Source organism: Schistocerca americana, chromosome 6, assembly GCF_021461395.2.
Source record: "Schistocerca americana isolate TAMUIC-IGC-003095 chromosome 6, iqSchAmer2.1, whole genome shotgun sequence".
Classification (NCBI taxonomy): Eukaryota; Metazoa; Arthropoda; class Insecta; order Orthoptera; family Acrididae; genus Schistocerca; species Schistocerca americana.
Window position 1 is genome coordinate 191,000,929 of NC_060124.1, and position 24,146 is coordinate 191,025,074.

The following is a 24,146-nucleotide window of genomic DNA, read 5'->3' on the forward strand; positions in this document are numbered from 1 at the left end:
CAGGGTCGACGTCCGTCTGAAACGGTGAGGAGGACGGGGAGATGGTCGCTACCAATTGGCTCCAGGACATCCACCGTTATGCGGTCAAGGAGGTTGGGGGAGGAAAGGATAACATCGGGAGTGGAGTTGGATTCGGGATGGGTGTGCTGGCAGATGGGGATGAGGTCGCCTTGAAGGGAGGAGAGGAACCGATGCCACCGCCGTAACTGGGCGGCGGAAAGACTATGGATGTTAAGGTCGGCAGCAACCACATAGGAGGAGAAGGTACGGTCAATGTGGGAGAGGAATTCGAAGGGAATAGTGGCGTTAGGGCGGACATAGATGGTGGCGCAGGTAACAGTAAGGCCGGGGAAGAAGAGACTAAGGATCAGGTGTTCGGTGGGGTTGGGAAGGAGAGGTTGGAGCCGAACGGGGATCTCTCGGTGGTGACCAATGGCAACTCCGCCACGCGCAATCGGGAGGGGATTATTGGAGCAGTGGAGGAGGTAGGGTGAAGTGTGGATGGTGTGGTGGGGTTGGAGGAAGGTTTCATTGAGGAGGAAGGCATCCGCGCAGTAGGTGGCAAGGGTGTGCAGGAAGAGGTTCTTGTTGGCGGGAAGGGAGCGGTGCTGTCACGCCACGTCAGGGAATTAGACAAGGGTGTCAAGACGGGAGAAGGTGAAAGGGGCCTGGTTGTTGGAGTAGGTGGCGTACATTTTGAGTTGGAAAATGGAACGGGCGGCGAGGGATATCTGTTGGAGAGTGTGGGGGCGCTGAAAAGGATGAACATTCTGAAGGATGATGGTGAGGAATCTGATGATGTCCTCAGCGGTAGGGGGTGGGCGAAGGGAATTACCGGGAGGGGTGGGGGCATCCAGAGGACAGACAGGGACGGTGAGTTCAGGAGTGGTTGGAGGGGGTCGGGCTTTACACTTTTGGGAGTAGGTGGGATGGGGGAGATTGCAGGTATTGCAGGAGGGAGGGGATTGAAGGTTAGGGCACTGCCGGAGGAAGTGCACTTGCCTACAATGTGGGTAGGTGGGGGCCTTGCGGCACTCGGCTGTTGGGTGTGCGTTATAGCGCAGACATCTCTGGCAGTGCAAGGATTGAGGAGGGGAACGGGAGGGGTCGACCCTGTGGCGCTGGTTAAGAGGAGGGCACCCTCCTTCAGGAGATGGTCAATGAAGGCGGCATCCTCGGAGAATACCCACATGAGGCGGGTGGGGCCAGCCAGATTGAAAATGCGGCGGACAGCCCGCACCTCCAGCGTGGGATGTGCCTTGAGCTCCTCCGTTATCATCGGGCTAAGCCGAGTGATCACGGCGGTGAGGGTCGGCAGGTGATGCGGGGGTTGGGGTTGGCGGGTAGGAGACTGAGAAGGAGCAGGGGTGAGGGAGGCTTTGGGGCCAAAACGGGTGATGGGGAGGCGGGAGAGGATGTCAGTATGGAGGGTTGGGCTGGGGAAGGAGATGAGAATGGAATCCCGTCTGGGGGTGAGGAGAGAGATGGGGGCACCAGGGAAGTGTTGGCGGAGGAGGAGGGAGAGATTCCGGGCCATGAGAAGGGAAGGATTGGGACGGGAGAGGAGGTATTTGTATAAACAGGGGGGGAGGAGGAGGAGGAGGAGGAGGAGGCGGAGGGAGCAGGGCCAGGCGGGGAGACATCTATGGCATCCTGTTTGGGGAAGGAGGATGGGGCGGGGCCTTTTTGGGAGCGGAGGAGGTGGTAGTGCACTAGGGCGTTTAACGGCGGCAGGAGGGTGGGTGTTAAAATGAGGGACGGGAGCCATAGGGAGGTGGCGGGAAGGGGCAGGTCCCGGCGTGGACGCAGCAGTCGGCGCCGGAGATGGTGACGGTGAAGGCGATGGCGATGGCGACGGTGGTGGCGGTGATGGAAAAGGCGATGGGGAGAGTTGGGCACTCTAGCTGTAGCTGCAGTGAGAGGCTGGGGGCTGGGGGGAAAGGATCCAAGGGAGAGGAGCTGGAGGAAGTAGCTGGAGAGGGGGCGACAAAGAGCGAGGGCGGAGGGAGGGTGAGAAGAGGCGGGATGGAAAGTGGGGGGGTGTGACTGGGCACACCATGTTATGGTGGTGGTGGCGGCGGAGGAGAAGTATAAACTATGGCTGTAGTGGTAGTGGTGGTGGGGGCTGACATGATGACAGGGAGAAACAAAAACGCACAGGACGAAAAAGAAAGGACAAAAACTGGGGACAGACAAAGATGAAGACGAAGACAGAGACGGAGTAAGACAAAGACGGATGAAGACCAGAGTCCCACGCTGCTGGCGCTATCGCTGACAGCGACAGCGACAGCGACGGCGACGACGGGTGGCAGGAATGCCGCAGCTTCTCCTGCTGCTGCCGCTGCTGCGGACGTGGCCGGGGCTGGGGCCGCTGCTGCTGCTGCTGCTGCAGGAGGGCTGGCTGGCTGCTGCCAGCTGGACCACTGTTGCTGGCCAGAACCGGGACCGCTGCTGCTGCTGCTTCTCGGCTGGCTGGCTGGCTTGCTGGCTGGCACCTGAAAAACCTAGCACTTCGATTAGTGCTGGAATGGCACAGTCGAAGGGTGGTATCGTTGCAGAGTACCGCCGGAGATGAACAAATCAGTCACATCTGGTGTCTTTTCACTTTTGGTTTCTACCACATTTTCGTGTTCGGGTCCTACTTCCCTTTCAGTTTTTGTTCAATCGAACACATCCTGCGATTCATTGACATAGCCACTGTCTTCCACAACATCGCTTATATTTTCTTGCTTAGTTCGCGCGACATTCATAGCTTCGATCTGTTTATTGACGTCCGGTTGATAATGTACGTAATTTATCTCGAGCGTAGTGCCATCTGTTGGTGTGCTGCCTGAACTGCTCTCGATGGATTCTGTGCTCGCGTGTCTAGATTTATTTCTAGTTTCCTGTTCATTTTAGTTACTATTAAGTACTGATACATTATATTTGCAATTTAAACTAAACTTTCACTATCATTTCTGTCAAATATTCTGCAGGTTCGTGCCACTGGACGTTTTATGTTCACTCTATGTTTGTAAAATGCTAAATACTTATAATTTTTTCCAGCTGTAGGTGCAAATTGAACAACGTCCTGTCACGTGGTGCCATGTATAACACTCCTGTCTCCTACAGCTATACCATAACCTTGAAGCTGGAGGCAGGTTGTGAAACAAAATTATCTTATTGAAGCAGTTATGGTATGACGCAACAGAACAGTGTTACCCTCTGAGAGGAATTTTGCTAGGTTGACCGTGTTGTACCTAACGGAAATGGCTTACGGCACATGAAAGTCAGAATTACGTAAATATTCAAACAGTAACAAACAATAATTTACTCATCCACACTGTTCGAAGAGTAAGGGAAACGATCGCCAGCTTAATTAGGCAAGAGGATTATTGACTTTCTTGTTCAAGAAATTAAGAATGAGTAACCTTAACGGACAAATACAATCTGTATTTTACCACGCGCGAGTGCAATGAACTCTGACACATGCATATGCTAACGTAAAGGTTGGAACTAACAGCTAGAGCAGCACAAACTATTTGCATAAATATAACAAATAACGAAACACACTATTACTTCCAGTGTTTATTCATACTGAATGGTCTTTATAACGTTATTATTACTATTCACTTCAGAATCATTAATTGGACATAGGTTCAGTATTATTGTTCAAATATTTTCCTAGCTGACATAAAATTATAAATGCAGTTCACTGCATTTTTATGAACTGGTCACAGGTTAAATATCTCTCAACTAAATACTATTCTATTTAGAATGAAAGTTAAATGGAATTCACTAACAGGTTATTTATCACTGTCTTTTGAATAAAGTAATTATGGTTTTCATAAATAGTGGTCTTCCCATTATTTCTTACCTAGCATTAGCACAATAGACAAACTGTGGATCCTGTTATACTATTAAAATGCACTTCCAATACACAAGAGAGACAAACATGAACATATAATTTTCTACTATTGCAGTTTTCCACTTTTACTACAGTGAAACACAATGTTGACAAAATTGCAAGAAACTGACTCACCCTTTAAAATTTACTACAGGCGGCAATGTAATCATTTACTAAGCAAAACTTTATAAGCCTCAGTTTTACGAACTTTTAATCTTTAAAAGAAACAGCAAATTGTCTTTATTACCACTGTCTCCTACTTGCAAGTAAATGATTAAATAGGTGACTTTGAAACTCCACAAAACTATAAATTGAACTATTTCCATCACTGGGAGGCTTTCACAAAACTACATTTACTACCTCCCACAATTTCATGAAATCCACAGTAAACCTGAATACTCTCTTATTACCAAAGATCAAACAACATCATTTAACGTTTTGAGGCTTTCATTTTTTCCACAAACTAGGACACTCGGTAATCATAGTTCAAATGGAGGAGAACCTGAGAAGTGTTGTAATAGGGAAAAAATCAAGGTAGGTACATAAATTCAGTTGTAAGTTACCTTATATTTGTGCACACTAAAACATCCAACAAGCTGATCCTTCACCGTGCATTATTATATAGCATTCCGATACAGTGATTGCTCTATGTAGTGGCGACTGCATGTTGGTAGGCAGATTTGCTGGACCCTGTCCCTTCTTGGTGGCGATGATGGATACCAATTCCAGAATCATTCCAGCTATTAATCCATCCATCCGAGGCATTGGGAAGTGGCAGAAAAAGCCTCTCTCGGAACCAGCACAATATACAACTTTTACATGGCAGTGCACAGTTTGGTAACTCGTCCACGACTGACTCTCAATTCCACCTTTTCTATCTAGGCCAACCACAATTCGCGCGCGCTACTCAATTCCGTTCCTGAAGGGATCCACTACACCTTTTATATATTAAAGAACTAAGAACCCTAAGTGAGGATCAGCAGTTTACATAACAGCAACCAAACACATTAAATAAAACAGAACATTTGCACATATTGACAGTTCTACAAAAAATCATTCACACAGAAATTACTATTATATATAGTAAGTTTTGTTCCCTCCAAATGGGACAAAGAATTTAAAGGACAGATATACTACATTAAATAGAATCAAACCACGACATCAAAGTTTTAACAAAGAAAGGAGTATACAGTTTTATGTTATCGTTTCAAACACATTTACCGTTACTCAGTGTTATAACATTAAACCAAAGCGAAAAAGCAAAATAAATCCGTACAGCATTAGAGCTATGGTGTTACAGGTTGCTGAGAACAAAAGCGTATTTCCAGGCTTTTAAACGTCTAAACGTAAAGGTCTAACTGTGCAACCAAATTTGAAAAACTAAACTACATTTTTAAAAATAATATCAGCTGTTAAGAGAAACAAAGTTTATATGTTTTTCGAAAATGAAATATACTATCAATTTTGTCGAACCTTAATTGAAAAAATCGGAAAATTGGAATTTCGTCGATTGGAGTGTCATTTACTACAAATTGAAAAGTGTTTTGGATAATCGTTAGGTATGTCTTGGCGTAGAATCCGAATCGGCAATAAAGAAGTGGAGTGTGTGACGAATGCGATTCCAACCTGTCACTAAGTATCGCCAAAATACCCGAAAAATACCGTGTTACCTAATGCAGTCCAAATCAAGCCGTCTCTAAACAGACGTTTCTCCAAATTTTACTTCCCAACACAGTATCTGACCGTGCATTTATCCCAGTTTAGCATAGAATAACCATATTAAATAAGATTTAAGGACATCGACAAAAAAATTTGTTTCTAACATCAATAAACAAAAGAATACCAAAGTTGAGTGATGAACCCACAATTTCACACGACTCTCATTCAAAGTGATCACAACCCGTGTGGTTTGACAGCTACCCACCTTTGAATTACCCACTATAGAATGTTAGCACCAATAGCAAGCGAGCTTCACTGTCATTGGTGGACGTTTAAGAAATCAATGGCGGGCGCTCTTGTCCAAGTAGCAAAGCATTACAATACTTCTGGTAAATGCTACGGCACACGAATTTAGACACATACCCTCCAAAAGTTATAAAAAATTACACATGCAGCGGCAGCGGATTTAAAAAGCAAAAAAAAAAAATGGAAATAATTAAAAGGGAAATGGTTACTGCTAATGAAAGTCAACAATGTCTACATCGAACACACCACTTCGTGGGGAACATTTTTATTCTAAAGAAGACAAATGTTACGTGTTTGTCAGCCAAAAGGAAATTAAAATTGTTCGCAATAATTTTGAGTCTCTCAGAAAGGAGCGCTGCTCTTAAATCTTATCTTGTGTATAGTGACGATGGTCGCGATATCGACGGCAGCTGGCTGGTCCTGGTGAAACGCTGAGATCTGCTCCCACGGTCGTGTGATTGCAGCTGATGAATTCTCCTCGTAATCGGGCTGGCGGTGGTATTCATTAAGCTGCAAATCTAATTACAATGGCGTTTTGCAGGCCACAGATTGGTCGAGGTAATTGTTGTTACAGATGTTCGTATGTGCACAGTATTAAAGTTTCTGGCACACACAATTTAAGTTTACTTATGCCACACACAGTTTATAAAACTTGCCGACGGCGAATTCTATAGAAAGTCAATCCGTATTATGACTGCCGCGATCGCGAAAAACCGCCCTGGGCGGGAATGTACTCACACACAATAGACAGTTCGCACAAGTTCATAACGACTGTTACTGATTATAGGCGTCCGACAGTTCATCGAAACGCGAAAAATATGAAAGTTCACAGAACTTGAGTGTACAAAAACACAGTCAAAATACAAGTGCAGTTCAATTCACAGACACAAAGCTACAATACCGCCCATTCTCGGTTGCATTGTCATAGTTACTTCGTCTCACGGCACAGTCTCAGTATTTACTTCGCCCAGTTTCTACACTCACTATTATCATATCACGTATTGGTATAAAACAGTCATTCAAAACGTACATTGCTTGCCACTAAACTCAATCTTCACCAGTTCGTAAAAGTCGCAACTCCCACAGCAAAACATGTGTCCGCCTCTCTAGCTACCCAACAACACAAACCCCCTTTGTTGGATGGACTATCGATATTGCTCTCTCTCTTTCTCAATACTCTCGCCCACAGTTTATACAAAATCAAAGTAAATTACATATATCTTCACACAACCATTTTCTACCAAACTAATTACAGTAAATGATAAACGCAGAAAAATTAAAGCTTTCCACAACCAATAAACCCTAAACGTATTTATCTACTTACAAAAAAGAAATAATTTCCAGTTACATATTACATCTAGAAAACAACTTTTATCTCTATATTACAGGAAAAAGAAAAAAAATGCGCTACTACATCAAAGATATATGAACAGACGGGGAAAAAACAAGATAAATATATATATCTATCGCAAAATATGATGTCTTCACATGTGGCCCCCATTTTATCATGAGATGTTAACAAAAATCTCTCAAGATAAAATGTCCATGACCCATATGAGACAACTTACCTCATAAAACTAGATAATATTCTGGTATATGTTGACTTGATTTATCCAAAGCTTCTATTTACAAATATTTCCTCAGTAATTTCTTATATTATTTAATAACATATAATCTACCTGACAATCATGAAAACAACATTCAACAAAATTCCTACAGGATTATGATTTCAATTAAGCAAACCAATTAAATGAATGATTATTTTATATTCTGAATCCAGCACTAAGTAATATATGAGCAGTAACAATAAAAAAATTGTCATATAAACAAGTTATTACAACAAAATTATACAATATCACTGAAGACAAGACTAATCACTTTTTATCACATACTTTTGAGTCTTTGTAACAAGTCGTGTTTCCACACAAAATTTATGGCTCTAAATTATCGAGTCTGTCATAATGTTGTGTATTTTAATGTACTCAAATAATTGATTCTACAACTCAAATTCGATTGCCTATAGCGACTAATATAATCCTATACTCCTTAAACATGTCCCTCAGTTCATCAAATTCTGGTTCAGATTTGAAAAAGAAAACAGAGAAGTGGTTCTTCACCCAAACCTCACGCCCTGGGTTTATATGGTTTCAAATCTACTATATTCATCAGACCAAATTTCTTTTTTTGACTTTGGATACAGCAGATAATAAGCATTTGGATGCAGTATACCCACTACCTCAAACAGACCTTTCAACTCATCAAAAAACTTTGATATCTCATTGTTAATCTCCTTAGATTTTTCATAAGTCTCCACCAATACCAAGTCTCCCACCTTAATTTCAATCTTCTTTAATATTTTATCATTCCGTCTCCTCCTCTCCTCTAACCTCTTTTCCACTAATTCTCGCAGTCTTTTCTTCTTCTCATCCCAACTTAACTCATCCCTCGGTGGAAATGACAACAGCTCCTCTACAAAACTCAAGGATCTTTCTCTCTTCATAATCTCATATGAGGTAGACCCACTTACATCATGAGGCACTGTGTTCATTACATCCTCAATATTTTCCACAACATCTCCCCAGGAACTGTGATTATTACTACAATACGTGTGGTATAACCTTCCTATTTCCCTCATATAGTGCTCCGCCGGGTTCCCGGCTGGGTGGTAAGTTGACGTATATATTACCACTATTCCATGGTCAGTAAGACCTTCCTTCCAATGCTTACTAGTAAACTGGGATCCGTTGTCAGAAAGTATTGCTTTTGGCTTACCAAATTTTACAAAATAGTCATTTTCAAGTTTAGTCAGAATCTCCCTACAAGTGGCTTTACACAAAGGGTACAACCTAATAAATCTAGAAAATACTTCCAATACCACAAAAATGTAGGCAAAACCTCCTTTTGTCTTTGGCAAAGGGCCATAGAAATCGACAGCTAATAACTCCATCAAATCATTAGGTATTACATTCTGCATAGGAAACCGGCATGTGTGATTTGTAACCTTGGCTCTGTGACACTTATCACATGTCCTAATTCTGTTATTTACTCGTTTTACCTTGTTGTCAAAGGCCACACATTCTCTTAATTTCTGTATACATTTCGTGGCACCTATATGGCCAAAACTCAAATTGATGTAGTCAATTATTTCATCAATGCAGTCACTAGGCCAACACACTTCCAATCCTCTGAACTTTCATTAGTTCGCCTGAACAAGATTCCACCATGCACTTTATAGTATTTCGGCAGTTTATCATTACCATTTGGCATATATAACTCTCTCTTAATCATTTTCCAGATCTCATCATGGTTTTGATACCTCCTCATGTATTTACATATATTTTCTGTTTTCTTTTTCCCTTGAACTCCCTTAATATAAAATAATTACATATGCACTTCATCTATAGAATAATTTCACATGCTCTTCATCTATATCTGGTCCTTTTTCCCCATTTGCCCCTGAAGGTAATCTGGATAAAGGATCTGCAACTTTATTTTGAGTATCCTTAACATACTTGATTTCAAACTCAAACTGTTGCATGAACACTACCCATCTTGTCAACCTAGTATGCATCAATCTAAATTTCATGAAAAATATCAAAGCCCTATGATCAGTATATATGATGGTTTTATTTCCCCACAGATTATCCCTAAATTTTATAAATCCCCAGATTATTGCCAAAGCTTCTTTCTCTGTCGCACTATAATTCTTTCCATACTTAGTTAATGACCTGCTCGCAAATGCAATTGTTCTATGATCTTCCTTCCCATCTTCTCCAAAATCCTGAAATAATTCTACTCCAACACCATATCTACTAGAATCAGTCCCCAAACAAAAAGTTCCAATAAGATCAGGATGATCCCTTAAGCTGCGTAAAAGCTCCCTGACACTCACTGGTCCAAACAAATGGCTCTTTAGGACTCAATAACTTATTTAAACTTGGATTGTTAAATACTTGTCCTGATACAAAATTCCTATAAAAGTTACATAAACAGAGAAAGGACTTCAATTGTTTTCGATTCTTCAGAGATGGGCATTCCTTAACAGCTTTGATCTTCTCTGGGTCAACTTTGACACCTGTAGTGGACAAGATTCTACCTAAAAACTTTATTTCCTTTCTCACAAACTCATATTTCTTAAGTCTAAGGGTCATGCCCCCCTTTCCTCAAAGCCTGAAACACATCATCCAATAAACTACAATGTTCCTCCCATGACTCGGTGGCAATCAACAAATCATCTACGTACACAGTTATTCTCGAACTCAACTTTGGTCCCAAGACTTGGTCTAATGCTCGAATGAATATGGACACACTAATATTCAAACCAAAGGGTACTACAGCATATTGCTAACATTTCCCATTTACCAGAAAGGCCGTAAACTTCCTATACTCCTCCGCGAGTGGAACCTGCCAGTACCCGGCCGTGAGATCGAGGCTAGTCATGTAGTTCATATTATAATACTTCTGTAATATCCCGTCCATATTTTCGGGGAGATAGGTCTCTCTACTCACCATGTCGTTCAAAGCTCTAGCATCAACAACCACTCTGACACTACCATATTTCTTGCCCACCACTATTAAGGGACTATTGTATTCACTCTTGCTTCTTTCTATAACCCCACAGTCTACCATTCTCTCAATCTCTTTATATACAGCTTCCCTCAACGCAAATGGTATAGAAAACGACTTTCTTGCAAAGGGTTCATGCCGTTTCACATCTAATTTACACTCAAAGTTCTTAACTTTACCAGGTCTGTCTGAAAATACCCCTCTATTTATGCATAATACTTCCCTTAACTCTTCTTTCTGTTGTTTACTTAACCCTTCTACCTTGTCCATCTGGTTCTCCAATTCTTCTATTATCTCTCTCTCCTCTCTGCTACCCCTATACAAGTTCAACTCTAAATCTCTCGTATTGACTCCTACTGTCATCACTCTCATTTTCAACAGACCAACTAAATCATTGCTACCCACTATCATTCTATCAAATTTCACACTTCTTTCTAATCCTTCATTATAAAAAGTGACAAAACTGTCCCCACAATTTACTCCTGCTTTACACTCTGTCAACCAGTCTATGCCCAGGATAATTTCCACACTGAGCCCAGGAACAACAACAAAATTATGTACTAAGCTTATGCCCCCAAGTTCAAATTCTAAGATGATCTGTCGCTTGAGCGCTTTGCTCAACTTGCCCGTAGCAGCCATTATTTTTAACCCCAACACAGGTACGTCCATTACCTCATTACCTTCCTTTATACAGTTATAGAATTCCTCTGATACAGCACTTATTTCACTACCTGTATCCAAAAGAGCCTTTTGTTCCCTACCATAGGTTTTCATTTTCACAAAAGGTTGTCCAGCTTTAATATCCCCCACATCTTCACCTTAATGTAACAAATCTCTTTTAATATTACCATATTCCCATTTTCTACAACCTATCTCTGAGCTTTCCTCTTCTCTTGACTCCCTTCTAATTGCACATAAACTCTCTTCCTCCTCGCTACAAGTTGCCACATCCTTATCCTTGCCAATAATAAACACATTAATTTTTTCCTCCTCATCAGCATCTACACCATGGTTCAAGGAATCGGTAGAAATTTCTCCCTCAATAACTTCAGAAACTGGTCCGTTCTCTTCCCCTTTACTCCTATGCAAATTACTCTGGAAAAGCAACGTATCCTCTGGTACCTCTTCTTCTCCAACTTCACTGTCACTACTACCACTACTTGTCTCTTCCTCCTCACTTTCAATACTTTCCATTTGTATAACTTCATTCTCCTTCTCCCTGTCTATTCGCTTCTTTTCATATTCTGTAACGCCATCATACATATGAGAAAATACCTCCATACATAAACCTCCCGATTCTATATTATTCCTACACTTAATTTTGGGCCCTACCTCTTCAATTACTAAGTTCTGACTTCCACACCCCCTATCACCATGATTAGTATTACTACTGCTGCACATCACAAAACATCTGACATCACTGTGGCAACTGGCAACATTGGTAGGCCCTGATACTTGACCCGCCTCAGCATGGGCCCTTACTGTTGCGGTGTACCGTTTCCCGTATTAAAACTTCCTCTCCTATCATAACCTTTTCCATTAGCCCTAAAATTCCCTCGACCTCTTTCTCCCCTACCTCTCACATTTACCTGATTCACTCTACTGGTCTGTTACCTGTTCTCTTGGTACCTCCAAGAATCTCTGTTTACATCAAAAGAACAATTTGTCTGCCATCTATCCACATCTCTCATCCTATTCAGAAAATCTTTCAGATTATTATGATGCCTTATTAATCCACATCTCCTATTAGGAGGTAACTTCCCCATCAATACTTCTATTGTATCTCGATCACTCCAAGTACTTTGCAAATGCTTCAACCTATTGATCCATCTTTCACAATATTCTCTCATGCTCTCCCTGTTTCCGTTATCATACCATGGTGCCTTCTTAAAAGTCTCAATTACATCACTCTGTTTTTCTTTAGACCAGTACTCTGCCAGAAAAGCTGACACAAAAGCCTCAAAAGTTTCATATCTATCTGGTGCATCTGCTCCCCAGTCTAAACTTTCACCCTTTAAACATGCACTTGCCCTCCTTAATTGATCTTTCTCAATCCACTCTACAGTAAACTGACTTCGTAAACTATTCACAAAAGCCACTGGATGGACGTTGCCTTTGGGATCAAATACTATATTATTAAAAGTACTACCATCTCTCATATGTACTACCACAGATGGAGCTGTACAATTCCTATCTTCTCTTTTTTTCTTTCCAAAGCTCCTACTCTTTTCTCAATCACAGACGTGGACTCCCTGATTCTTCCCACTTCTACTTGGGCTTTCTTACTATGTTCCTGTAAAATTCTATCACAATATTCCTTCACTTCTGTCTGTCTTTTATCACACACTTCAGCCTGTGCTACAATATTCTTATCCAAGCAATCTACCATTCCATTTACCTCCTCCCTAAAACTCTTTTGCTTTTCCATCAGCTCGAATTCAATTTCTTTAAATGTTTCTTTAACATCATCTTTAAATTTGTTAAAATCTTTGCCTATATCCAACTTTATGTTTGAAATCCTCTTTTCTATCCCATCATCTAGTTCCCTTTTAAAATCGTCAAACGTTTGTTCAAATTTCCTATCTAAATTCTTTAGTTCTTCTCCAATAACCTTTTGTGATTTGCTAACAGCTTCCATTTTCTTATTTATACCCTCTATATCTTCTCTTAAACCTATATGGCCCTCTTTCATTCCTCTCATTTCCGCTAACAGTACAGCAAACATACTTTTTACCCCTCCTGTTCCATCTACATCTTTATCAACCTCTGGTTCTGTCTTAATTACTGTATCCTTTTCAACCTTTTCCATAGCAATTTCATGTTCTTTATTTTCCCCTTGCTCGTCATCCCACACTTTAAAACTGGCTACACGTTCATCCTCTTTAATAGTCATCTTGTCTATTTTCTGATCCTAACACCAACAAACCACTCCCACTAATTATAAAAATTTTTGAAACTGAGATCCGAAGATTGCGATTCCTTAAGACAGCGTCAAAATACCCTATCCTGTCACTCCACGGTCGCCATATGTGACGACTGCAATTGTACCCTGTCAGTAAGTATCGCCAAAATACCGTGTTAACTAATGCAGTCCAAATCAAGCCATATCTAAACAGACGTTTCTCAAAATTTTACTTCCGAACACAATATCTGATTGTGCATTTATCCCAGTTTAGCATAGAATAACCATATTAAATAAGATTTAAGGACATTGACAAAAAAATTTGTTTCTAACATCAATAAACAAAAGAATACCAAAGTTGAGTGATGAACCCACAATTTCACACGACTCTCATTCAAAGTAATCACAACCCGTGTGGTTTGACAGCTACCCATCTTTGAATTACCCACTATAGAATGTTAGCACCAATAGCAAGCGAGCTTCACTGTCATTGGTGGACGTTTAAGAACTCAATGGCGGTCGCCCTTGTCCAAGTAGCAAAGCTTTACAATACTTCTGGTAAATTCTACAGCACACGAATTTAGACACATACCCTCCAAAAGTTATAAAAAATTACACATGCAGCGGCAGCGGATTTAAAATGTAAAAAAAAAATGGAAATAATTAAAAGGGAAATGGCTACTGCTAATGAAAGTCAACAATGTCTACATAGAACACACCAATTCGTGGGGAACACTTTTATTCTAAGGAAGACAAATATTACGTGTATGTCAGCCAAAAGGAAATTAAAATTGTTCGCAATAATTTTGAGTCTCTCAGAAAGGAGCGCTGCTCTTAAATCTTATCTTGTGTATACTGACGATGGTCGCGATATCGACGGCAGCTGGCTGGTCCTGGTGAAACGCTGAGATCTGCTCCCACGGTCGTGTGATTGCAGCTGATGAATTCTCCTCGTAATCGGGCGGGCGGTGGTATTCATTAAGCTGCAAATCTGATTACAATGGCGTTTTGCAGGCCACAGGTTGGTCGAGGTAATTGTTGTTACAGATGTTCGTATGTGCACAGTATTAAAGTTTCTGGCACTCACAATTTAAGTTTACTTATGCCACACACAGTTTATAAAACTTGCCGACGGCGAATTCTATAGAAAGTCAATCCGTATTATGACTCCCGCGATCGCGAAAAACCGTCCTGAGCGGGAATGTACTCACACACAATAGACAGTTCGCATAAGTTCATAACGACTGTTACTGATTATAGGCGTCCGACAGTTCATCGAAACGCGAAAAATATGTAAGTTCACAGTACTTGAGTGTACAAAAACACAGTCAAAATACAAGTGCAGTTCAATTCACAGACACAAAGCTACAGTACCGCCCATTCTCGGTTGCATTTTCATAGTTACTTCGTCTCACAGCACAGTCTCAGTATTTACTTCGCCCAGTTTCTACACTCACTATTATGATATCGCGTACTGGTATGAAACAGTCATTCAAAACGTACATTGCTTGCCACTAAACTCAATCTTCACCAGTTCGTAAAAGTCACAACTCCCACAGTAAAACATGTGTCCGCCTCTCTAGCTACCCAACAACACAAACCCCCTTTGTTGGATCGACTACCGATATTGCTCTCTTTCTTTCCCAATACTCTCGCCCACAGTTTATACAACATCAAAGTAAATTACATATATCTTCATACAACTATTTTCTACCAAACTTATTAGAGTAAATGATAAACGCAAAAAATTAAAGCTTTCCACAACCAATAAACCATAAACATATTTATCTACTTACAAAAAAGAAATAATTTCCAGTTACATATTACATCTAGAAAACAACTTTTATCTCTATATTACAGGACAAGAGAAAAATCAATGTGCTACAACATCAAAGATATATGAACAGACGGGGAAAAGAAACAAGATAAATATATATATCTATCGCAAAATAACGATGTCTTCGCAAGCGCTCATGTTGACCTCCAGTTGAGGCAGGACGGTTAGATGTAGCCAGATTTAGCATAGACAGATGTCCCCTTTGGAAATATTAACTTTTTATCTGTAACTTTTATTCAAAAAACTTCAAATGTGTGTGAATTCCCAAGGGACCAAACTACTGAGGGCATCGGTCCCTAGACTTACACAACACTGAAACTAACTTGATGTAACTTACGCTAAGAACAACTCACACAACCACGCCCGTGGGAGGACTCGAACCTCCGATTGGAGGGGCCGCACGATTTGTGACATGGCGTCTCTAACCACGCAGCCACTCCGCGCGGCGACATTTTTTAATTGGATGTATATTTTCGTGTTATTTAGTTGTACCAAGTTGAAAGAAACAACCTGCATAACGGAAGCAAGTTGTAAGAAAGGTGCTATTTTGTCAGAAACTGACATTTTGACCCGCTGGCTGTGCACAAATTACAGGCGGACTCTTACATAGAAGATTACAGCAACCAGCCAACTAATGTGTCTATAAAATACACTTACTTTGGTTTCTATAAAAAATTCACTATGGATCAGCTTATCGGGCAACACTACACTCCTCGACTCACCTGCATTTCCTTGTTGTTTGGCCTATTGAAAACGTACAGTTTGATGGGCTGCTGTGAACAATGGCCTTTTGTGGAGTACCCCATCTTCCCCCCCCCCCCTCCCCCCCTATCCCCACACATGCAGTTCATTTCGTAACATTAGTCCAGAAACTGGTTGAGATTCACTTGAAATAAGTGGCAGCAGCAATTTCTGTAGCGTTTGAAATAGATTGTTATTGAGATGTCAAGGTACTTGTTCCCAGCCCTTCTCAACTGGGATCTCTTTACGACCAGTGTTTTCATGCCTTGTTACATGGATGCGAGTGATGTACCGATGTTTGTAGACACGTTGTTCAGACCACAGTGATGTACCGAAAGATCGGGCAACTTCATTCATGGTGTGCTCTAAACTTTCTTTTCTGATTGATATGGTCTGCCACGAATTCCTTTCATGTGCCAACCTCTTCATCTCAGAGTAGCATTTTCTGCCCGTGACCTCAGTTATTTGCTGGGCGCATTCCAATCTCCGTCTTCCCCTGCAAGTTTTTACTCTCTACAGCTCCCTCCTAGTACCGTGGAATCTATTCTGTGACGTCTTAACAGATATCCTGCCATTCAGTTCCTTCTCCTTGTCGGTGTTTTCCATATATTCCTTTCCTGTGGAATCTATTCTGTGACGTCTTAACAGATGTCCTACCATTCAGTTCCTTCTCCTTGTCGGTGTTTTCCATATATTACATTCCTCAGCGATTATTTAGAGAATCTCTTTCTATAATTCTGTTATTTTGTTTGTAGACGCATCTTACTGTGTTGATTCCATACAACCGGCTGGAATATAAACACCACCCCGCTGTCGTGACTTACACCAACTGTGCTAGGGCAAGTCACTGCACGGTGTTGCTTCTACAGCACCTGCAGCAGTTCAAAGCAACCACTGTAACCTTTCAAAGCGGTCGACAAACGCTTTGTCCACTATGCTTACCACTTCAGCCAAAGAAGTTTCGAGAATGGGTTAGTAAAAAATGGGAAGATGCTAAAACGACTGCTTTAACGCTTCAAGCGTTCCCCCAACTACAGTACAACGCAAAGTACTTTCATACAACGAAGTGAAACCGTCAGATAAGTCCTTCTACTGGATGTCGTTCAACTTGAGCATCACATTCGCACCTTCTTCGGTACTGGCGAACCACCAGAAATCCATTCTACTTTCTTCCTTCAGCGGTAGGTTCGCATTAATAACACGAAACCTTGTCATTCGTGAGGACTTTTTCCCATTTCAGTCACTTCGCGGGCGGGGATCCATGCATTGTTCTTTTGTTCGGAAGCCACGTTCTGCACGACTAAATTTGCACACATTTCTCTTCTTCAGAACATTCTGATGAATGTCTTGAACACTTCATTTAGAGATGTGAGGGTCGTTGTTCCATTGTGCTATGTGATACAACGACGCCGACATGCTACCGTCGTACGTCCGCTGCTTAATACTGCCTGCTCAAAACTAACTGGCCGAGACGAGCTCTATTGTTCACAGTAGTTTGTTCAACCAGCCACTGTAGTTACTGCACTGACGTCGCTTATACGTCAGGAATCTGTCTAACTATCTGGGCGGATTATGTATTCAGAATTGTTTTATCTCCATCAAACGTTATGTTAGGAAGACAGAGGTTTCAGTTGCCCCTTACGAAAAAATGGCTCTGAGCACTATGGGACTTAACTGCTGTGGTCATCAGTCCCCTAGAACTTAGAACTACTTAAACCTAACTAACCTAAGGACATCACGCACATCCACGCCCGAGGCAGGATTCGAACCTGTGACCGTAGCGGTCACGCGGCTCCAGACTGTAGCGCCTAGAACCGCACGGCTACTCTGGCCGGCTGCGCCTTACGAAACACAGTTACAAAATAACTAATATTATTCCATCATTTTGATTCAGATTAGAAAACAGTAATATGCCCTTTATGTTAATGAAATATCGGACGACTATTTTCATATGCTTTCAGTTATTGTTACTCTGAGACAAACAATACATTTATAGGAGGATTATAATAAGGATGCTGAAGTGCGCAATGGTTAGTCTGTTCGTGGCCAACTGATTGCACACCTTTCGGTGGCATTACTGTTTACTGGCTCTTTTATTTTCCCGACCCGGGCAGTACAAAGCAAGTGGAACTAGTGGCAATGGTTCTGACTATCGTTTACACAATGCAGCAAAGCTTCATGTGACCACTTGGAAAACAACCTAATTTTATGATTTATTTATTTTTTTTTTTATTTATTTATTTATTGTTCCGTGGGACCACATTTAGGAGAAGTCTCCATGGTCATGGAACGAGTCAATACATGAAATTATAACACGATTGTAGAAACACATAAAATGAAACAAGTCGTTAGTTTAAATAAAGAAAATCAAGAATGTAACACTGGAATTTGCTTAATTTTTTATCTCTTCCAGGAGCTCCTCGACAGAATAGAAGGAGTGAGCCATGAGGAAACTCTTCAGTTTAGACTTAAAAGTGTTTGGGCTACTGCTAAGATTTTTGAGTTCTTGTGGTAGCTTATTGAAAATGGATGCAGCAGAATACTGCACTCCTTTCTGCACAAGAGTCAAGGAAGTGCATTCCACATGCAGATTTGATTTCTGCCTAGTATTAACTGAGTGAAAGCTGCTAACTCTTGGGAATAAGCTAATATTACTAACAACAAACGACATTAAAGAAAATACATACTGTGAGGGCAATGTCAAAATTCCCAGACTATTGAATAGGGGTCGACAAGAGGTTTTCGAACTTACACCATACATAGCTCGAACAGCCCGTTTTTGAGCCAAAAATACCCTTTTTGAATCAGAAGAATTACCCCAAAAAATAATACCATATGACATAAGCGTATGAAAATATGCGAAGTATACTACTTTTCGTGTTGAAATGTCACTTATTTCAGATACTGTTCTAATGGTAAATAAAGCGGCATTTAGTTTCTGAACAAGATCCTGAACATGGGCTTTCCACAACAGCTTACTATCTATCCGTACGCCTAGGAACTTGAACTGTTCCGTCTCGCTTATAACATGCCCATTCTGTCTGATTAAAATGTCAGTTCTTGTTGAATTGTGGGTTAGAAACTGTAAAAACTGAGTCTTACTGTGATTTAGCATCAAATTACTTTCCACAAGCCACGAACTTACTTCATGAACTACATTATTTGATAATGTTTCAATATTACACACAAGATCCTTCACTACCAAGGTGGTGTCATCAGCAAACAGAAATATTTTTGAATCACCAGTTTTGGTTCCGTCAAACAATCTTCACATTTCAATGTGTTGGCTAGCAGAGTAAACTATCAGTTAGTGTAAACAATGTGCATATTACATCACAGAAATATTGTTATGTGACACAGCATAAATATTTATTCCATAAATAACACTTTTAGCTGACGTACAAAAGACTGAATATGGTTTCACGCAACCAACACCGGTCATAACATTAGCAGACAATATGCACTGTAGACAGCAGTAAAAAGTTGTTTTACATCAATTGATTATGGAATTTTTACAAAAAAACTGTATAAAACTTTTGCAGAGCTGTCAGCATGCGTTGCGCAGACTCAAATGAGACTTGAAGGAAAATATCTCTCGGAAATCTTAGCTCAAATAAGTCCTGCAGTAGGGGGAATTATCCCTGGCGATTATCTAAGATTTCATTCCATGTGTCCATGCAGCTGGGTGGCCAGCTTTTCTTGTTGCCAACAGAGCTACTAAACAGTAACTTTTATACCTGGTCTGTAACATCCTCCTCACAAAAGGTAACAGGACGAAGATGCTCTCCCGATAAGTTGCTCATTGATTGCATTCTTTTGTTGCAACATATTAAGTTCTTTCCGTTATCTATAGATCCCATGTTCAACCTCATCGGTCATTTTTCAGATATCTTCATGAAGCTCCTTTTGTTCTACAGATGAATGCTGTTACTGCAGCTCAACAATACGCACTGAGCGCCACGCCTGGTCAGTCCTCGTCTATGATTTCCATGTCGACCCCCGTTCTCTCTATCTTCAGCTTTGGGTCCAAGCTCCAGGCTGTTAAGGCACCCTGTCTCCGACGGAAGAGGGTAAAGGGAAGTGTAAGCATTCCACCTGGCATACATTACACAAAGCTACATTAAACATTATGATCATTATCTTATTGCATATGCTGTATTAGGTGTTGTATTTACGTTATAAATCTTTCGTTGTGTTGAATCTGTCTTGTGTTTTGTCTGCAGTATTAGAAAAGGAATTAGTTTTCCTGACTAGCTGGGTTCAATATACAGCTCTTTAAAAGTTCTCTACAACCCGAAAAGAGAACAAGCACTGTAATTAGCAACTGCCGCGAGAGCGAAACTGTAAGCTGCTGCCGGCCTAAGTGGCCGTGCGGTTAAAGGCGCTGCAGTCTGGAACCGCAAGACCACTACGGTCGCAGGTTCGAATCCCGCCTCGGGCATGGATGTTTGTGATGTCCTTAGTTAGGTTTAACTAGTTCTAAGTTCTAGGGGACTGATGACCTCAGTAGTTGAGTCCCATAGTGCTCAGAGCCATTTTTGTAAGCTGCTGTCGATGTATGATATGTACTGTCTAAAAGTGTATCCTCGTACATGTTACAGATTTTAGCTGCACCAGTTTAAGCAGCGAGCACCATTTCTGTGCCTCCATCGTTTGGCCGTTGCAACATAAATTAAACCTAGTTTTCTTCGGTTACTGAGCAGATTTATTGGGAATGGCGTGCACTGCGCACACATTATGTAGCAGCATTGTGTTCTTACTCTGGTACAACCAACTCGTTGTCTAAATAGGGAAAAAGTGGAAATTTGTGTGCAGGTCCTATGGGCCCAAACTGCTGAGGTCATCGGTTCCTGAGCTTACATACTACTTAAGCTGACTTCTAACTAATAAACATTAATAGCTTGCTCGTGCTATGCTTAGAGGTGCTAAATGTTAGGTCCTGCCCACTTTTCTCGTATAGAGTGCCTAGGGGATGCTGCTTTCTCAAAATTCTATTCAATTCAGGCAAATAACATTAGTAGTTTTATTTTAATAAAGCAGATTGACAATACTTAACATGTATTTACAAAAGGTGTGGTAAGCGATAGGGGACATGTAAACAGTAAAGTTCTTGCTATACACAATGTTCAACCAAGCATCGGATATGGATCACTACTATCTGATAGCGTAGCACTCTCTGCTAGGCCGTGCTGGTACTCCGCGAATACGTTCCACTGTCAGTATACTGAGCCCATCGGAGCGTCGGGGCTGGCAGGAGCGGCGCTTATATTCACTTGTTGCAGGTGTCGCTCCTGTCGTGGCGCCTTCCTAATCAGCGCACCACTGGCCTACATCGTTTCACTGCCTCCTCAGGTCTTGCGTTCTTCGTCTTCCTTCCAGCGCTTGTGGTTACGCCAGAACACTATCCAACCTAAAAACGCACTAGTCGAAACAGCTATAATTAGTAGTCTGCAAATAAAGTAAATACTGATGTAATGGTGTTCAGTACACAGTCTTTAGTCATCAATAGAAATATCTGCACATATACTCCCAACACCATGATAGGCTTTCTGCCGCTTCAGTATTTGTTATTATGATTTTTCGAACACACAGGAAGCGTGTAGAACTCCTAATCACCGTTTTATATAATGCATTGTTCCCTATACTTCCACCACTTTAGCGCGAATATTTGCGACATTATTATACTTCAAATGGAGAAACTAACTTATGCACGTGCTACATTTCATCCGTAGGCTCTACCAGCGTACAGAGATATTCTGGTACTGGAATTTCATTGTGTACGAGGATGGCGAAACCAAACAAGCAAAAAATTTGTTCCAGTTGGGGGGCTGGGGTTGTATCTTGGTCATCATTCAGACTTTCGCATCTAGCCAGCACTCTAATAGGAGTTTAATATATTTTCTTATCCAGCTTTCAAATGATGACATTTGTGGTTCAGTTTTTTCAGAAATTACAAAAATTGCTCAGGAAAATTAAGGTTTTTCCCAATGTAAAAACATGTTGCAAGGTACTGCATAATTGTATAACTAAGAAGAAATTCTTTAGAAAATTAAAACTTTTGCAGTCGAGATAATCTTGTTGATATTATCTGTAAGCATCTGATACACTGTTATTCTTCTAGGTACGAACAATCAGTAATTGAAATCAAATTCAGCGGAAGTATTATAAAAAAACCAGTTATAACTCAAATGCGTTATGATAAAGAAGCTTTGGAAACTAAAACCAATTTCCATTTCCGAGAAAGGTAAAACTGTTACAATATTAAAGAAACTCTCTTCATTTACAAATCTCACACGTTACTTGAGAAAAATACTTCTTCTGTTTAAAGGTAGATGATGATGCACAACCGAAGAAGTATGGCTTAACTGCCAACATGTCACACGAAAGGTTCTATGAATATGTTACATTTTGTTCAGCATATAACTCTGTACCTGAAGAATGAACAATATATTGCAAATAACTTTAACTTGTTACATGGCACTTACATGTGTAAGACCAGAAACATTTAGAAACACACAACCTTATGACGTATAACAACAAAAACTGTATAAAAATGGCGTAAAATGCTTATACCGGTCTCTAGTGCGCGCTATTTCATATGGTTCTAAAACCAATCACTACACCGAAGTGTTGGTTCGTGCACTGTACTCTAGGTACAGCTCTCTCCCCTACTAAAGTCAACTGAGAAGAGAATAAAAGAATTGGAAACATGGTGCTACGGAGGAATGTTGAAGATGGGTATATCGAGTAGCTAATAAGGAGGTACCGAATCGAATTGGAAAAAAAAAAAAAAAAAAAATTATCCAACAACCTGACTAAAAGAAGGATTTGGTCGGCAGAATACAACCTGAGGCCTGAAGAACTCATCAGTCTGTTAATTGGAGAAAGTGTGGCTGGTAAGACATGTATAGGGATACCAAGACGCGAATACATAAAGTAGGCTCAAAAGGACGTAGTTTGTAGTAATTATGAAGAGACTTTGGCGGGACAGACCAACGAGGAGAGCTGCATGAACCCGTCTTCGGACTGAAGATCACAACAACGAGGTTGTCAAAGTGATAATTGACTCATTAGTTTCCACAAGTGTATGTCATTGCTTCGAAGTGGACGACCACGGACGCACCCCTTTCCCCCTGTAGTCTTTACTCATGTCCACAGTATCTGCACTCAGTGGTATTCCCTTGCCCTGGGTAAGCAGTATCTAAATGCACAGCGGTTGTGCTAATTACGTATGCTGTCGGGTGGGTCTCTGGCGTGTGGGCCACGCTGGCCGCTTACTGCCAGGATTAATCCTCTCTCCGTTTCAGCCTGTCTGCTTGTTATGCTCAAGCAGGATAATATACGCCCAGAGCAGCAGTAATATCGCTTTGATGCTAGGATGACGTGACCCACTATCACAAGCCGCAGGGGCCGGTGTGAACTCAATAGCGTTACGTCAAAAGGCTACCGTAACACAATACGAAAGCGATATTTTATGTGCGCAGTTGTCGACGACCCTTTGTAGATACGTAACAGCTATTGACGTTAAGCTGATGGCCAAATTACTTCTTCTTTGCCTGAATTTCTACTTTGAGAATTTTCCTCGAGTTTAATAAAAAAATCGCAGGATGACTCACTACTTGTAAATGGAGATAAAACTTTTATCATAAAAATGTTCGAAACAAGTAAACTTGGTGTATACGCTTCTAATTGAAGATTGCATTTGAGAGATCAAAACGGTGTGGCCGTGCGGTTCTAGGCGCTTCAGTCTGGAACCGCGTGACCGCTACGGTCGCAGGTTCGAATCCCGCCTCGGGCACGGATGTGTGTGATGTCCTTAGGTTAGTTAGGTTTAATTAGTTCTAGGCGACTGATGACCTCAGAAGTTGAGTCGCATAGTGCTCAGAACCATTTGAACCATTTTTTTGAGAGATCAAAAAAATTTTTTGTGGGCTTCAGTCGAGTGCGTAAACATGCCCCAGGTATGGGGCAACTTTATGCACATCACAGAACACAAAAATGATTAAACAAAACACACTAATAAAAATTTTAGAAATGGAACCATTTGTAGTAAACACAATTACAGGTTTACCTGCAACAATTAACATGGTAAAATGCAAAGGTCTTACTTACATTAATCAATTTTTTTGGAGAATGTTCACCTGTTTACATAATGTGGCCTACACAGAAGATTGAATGTTAATTAAAGGACTAATTATCATCGTTGACAGTGCTGCATTTATGACACAAACATGGTATTTCCTGTGTCA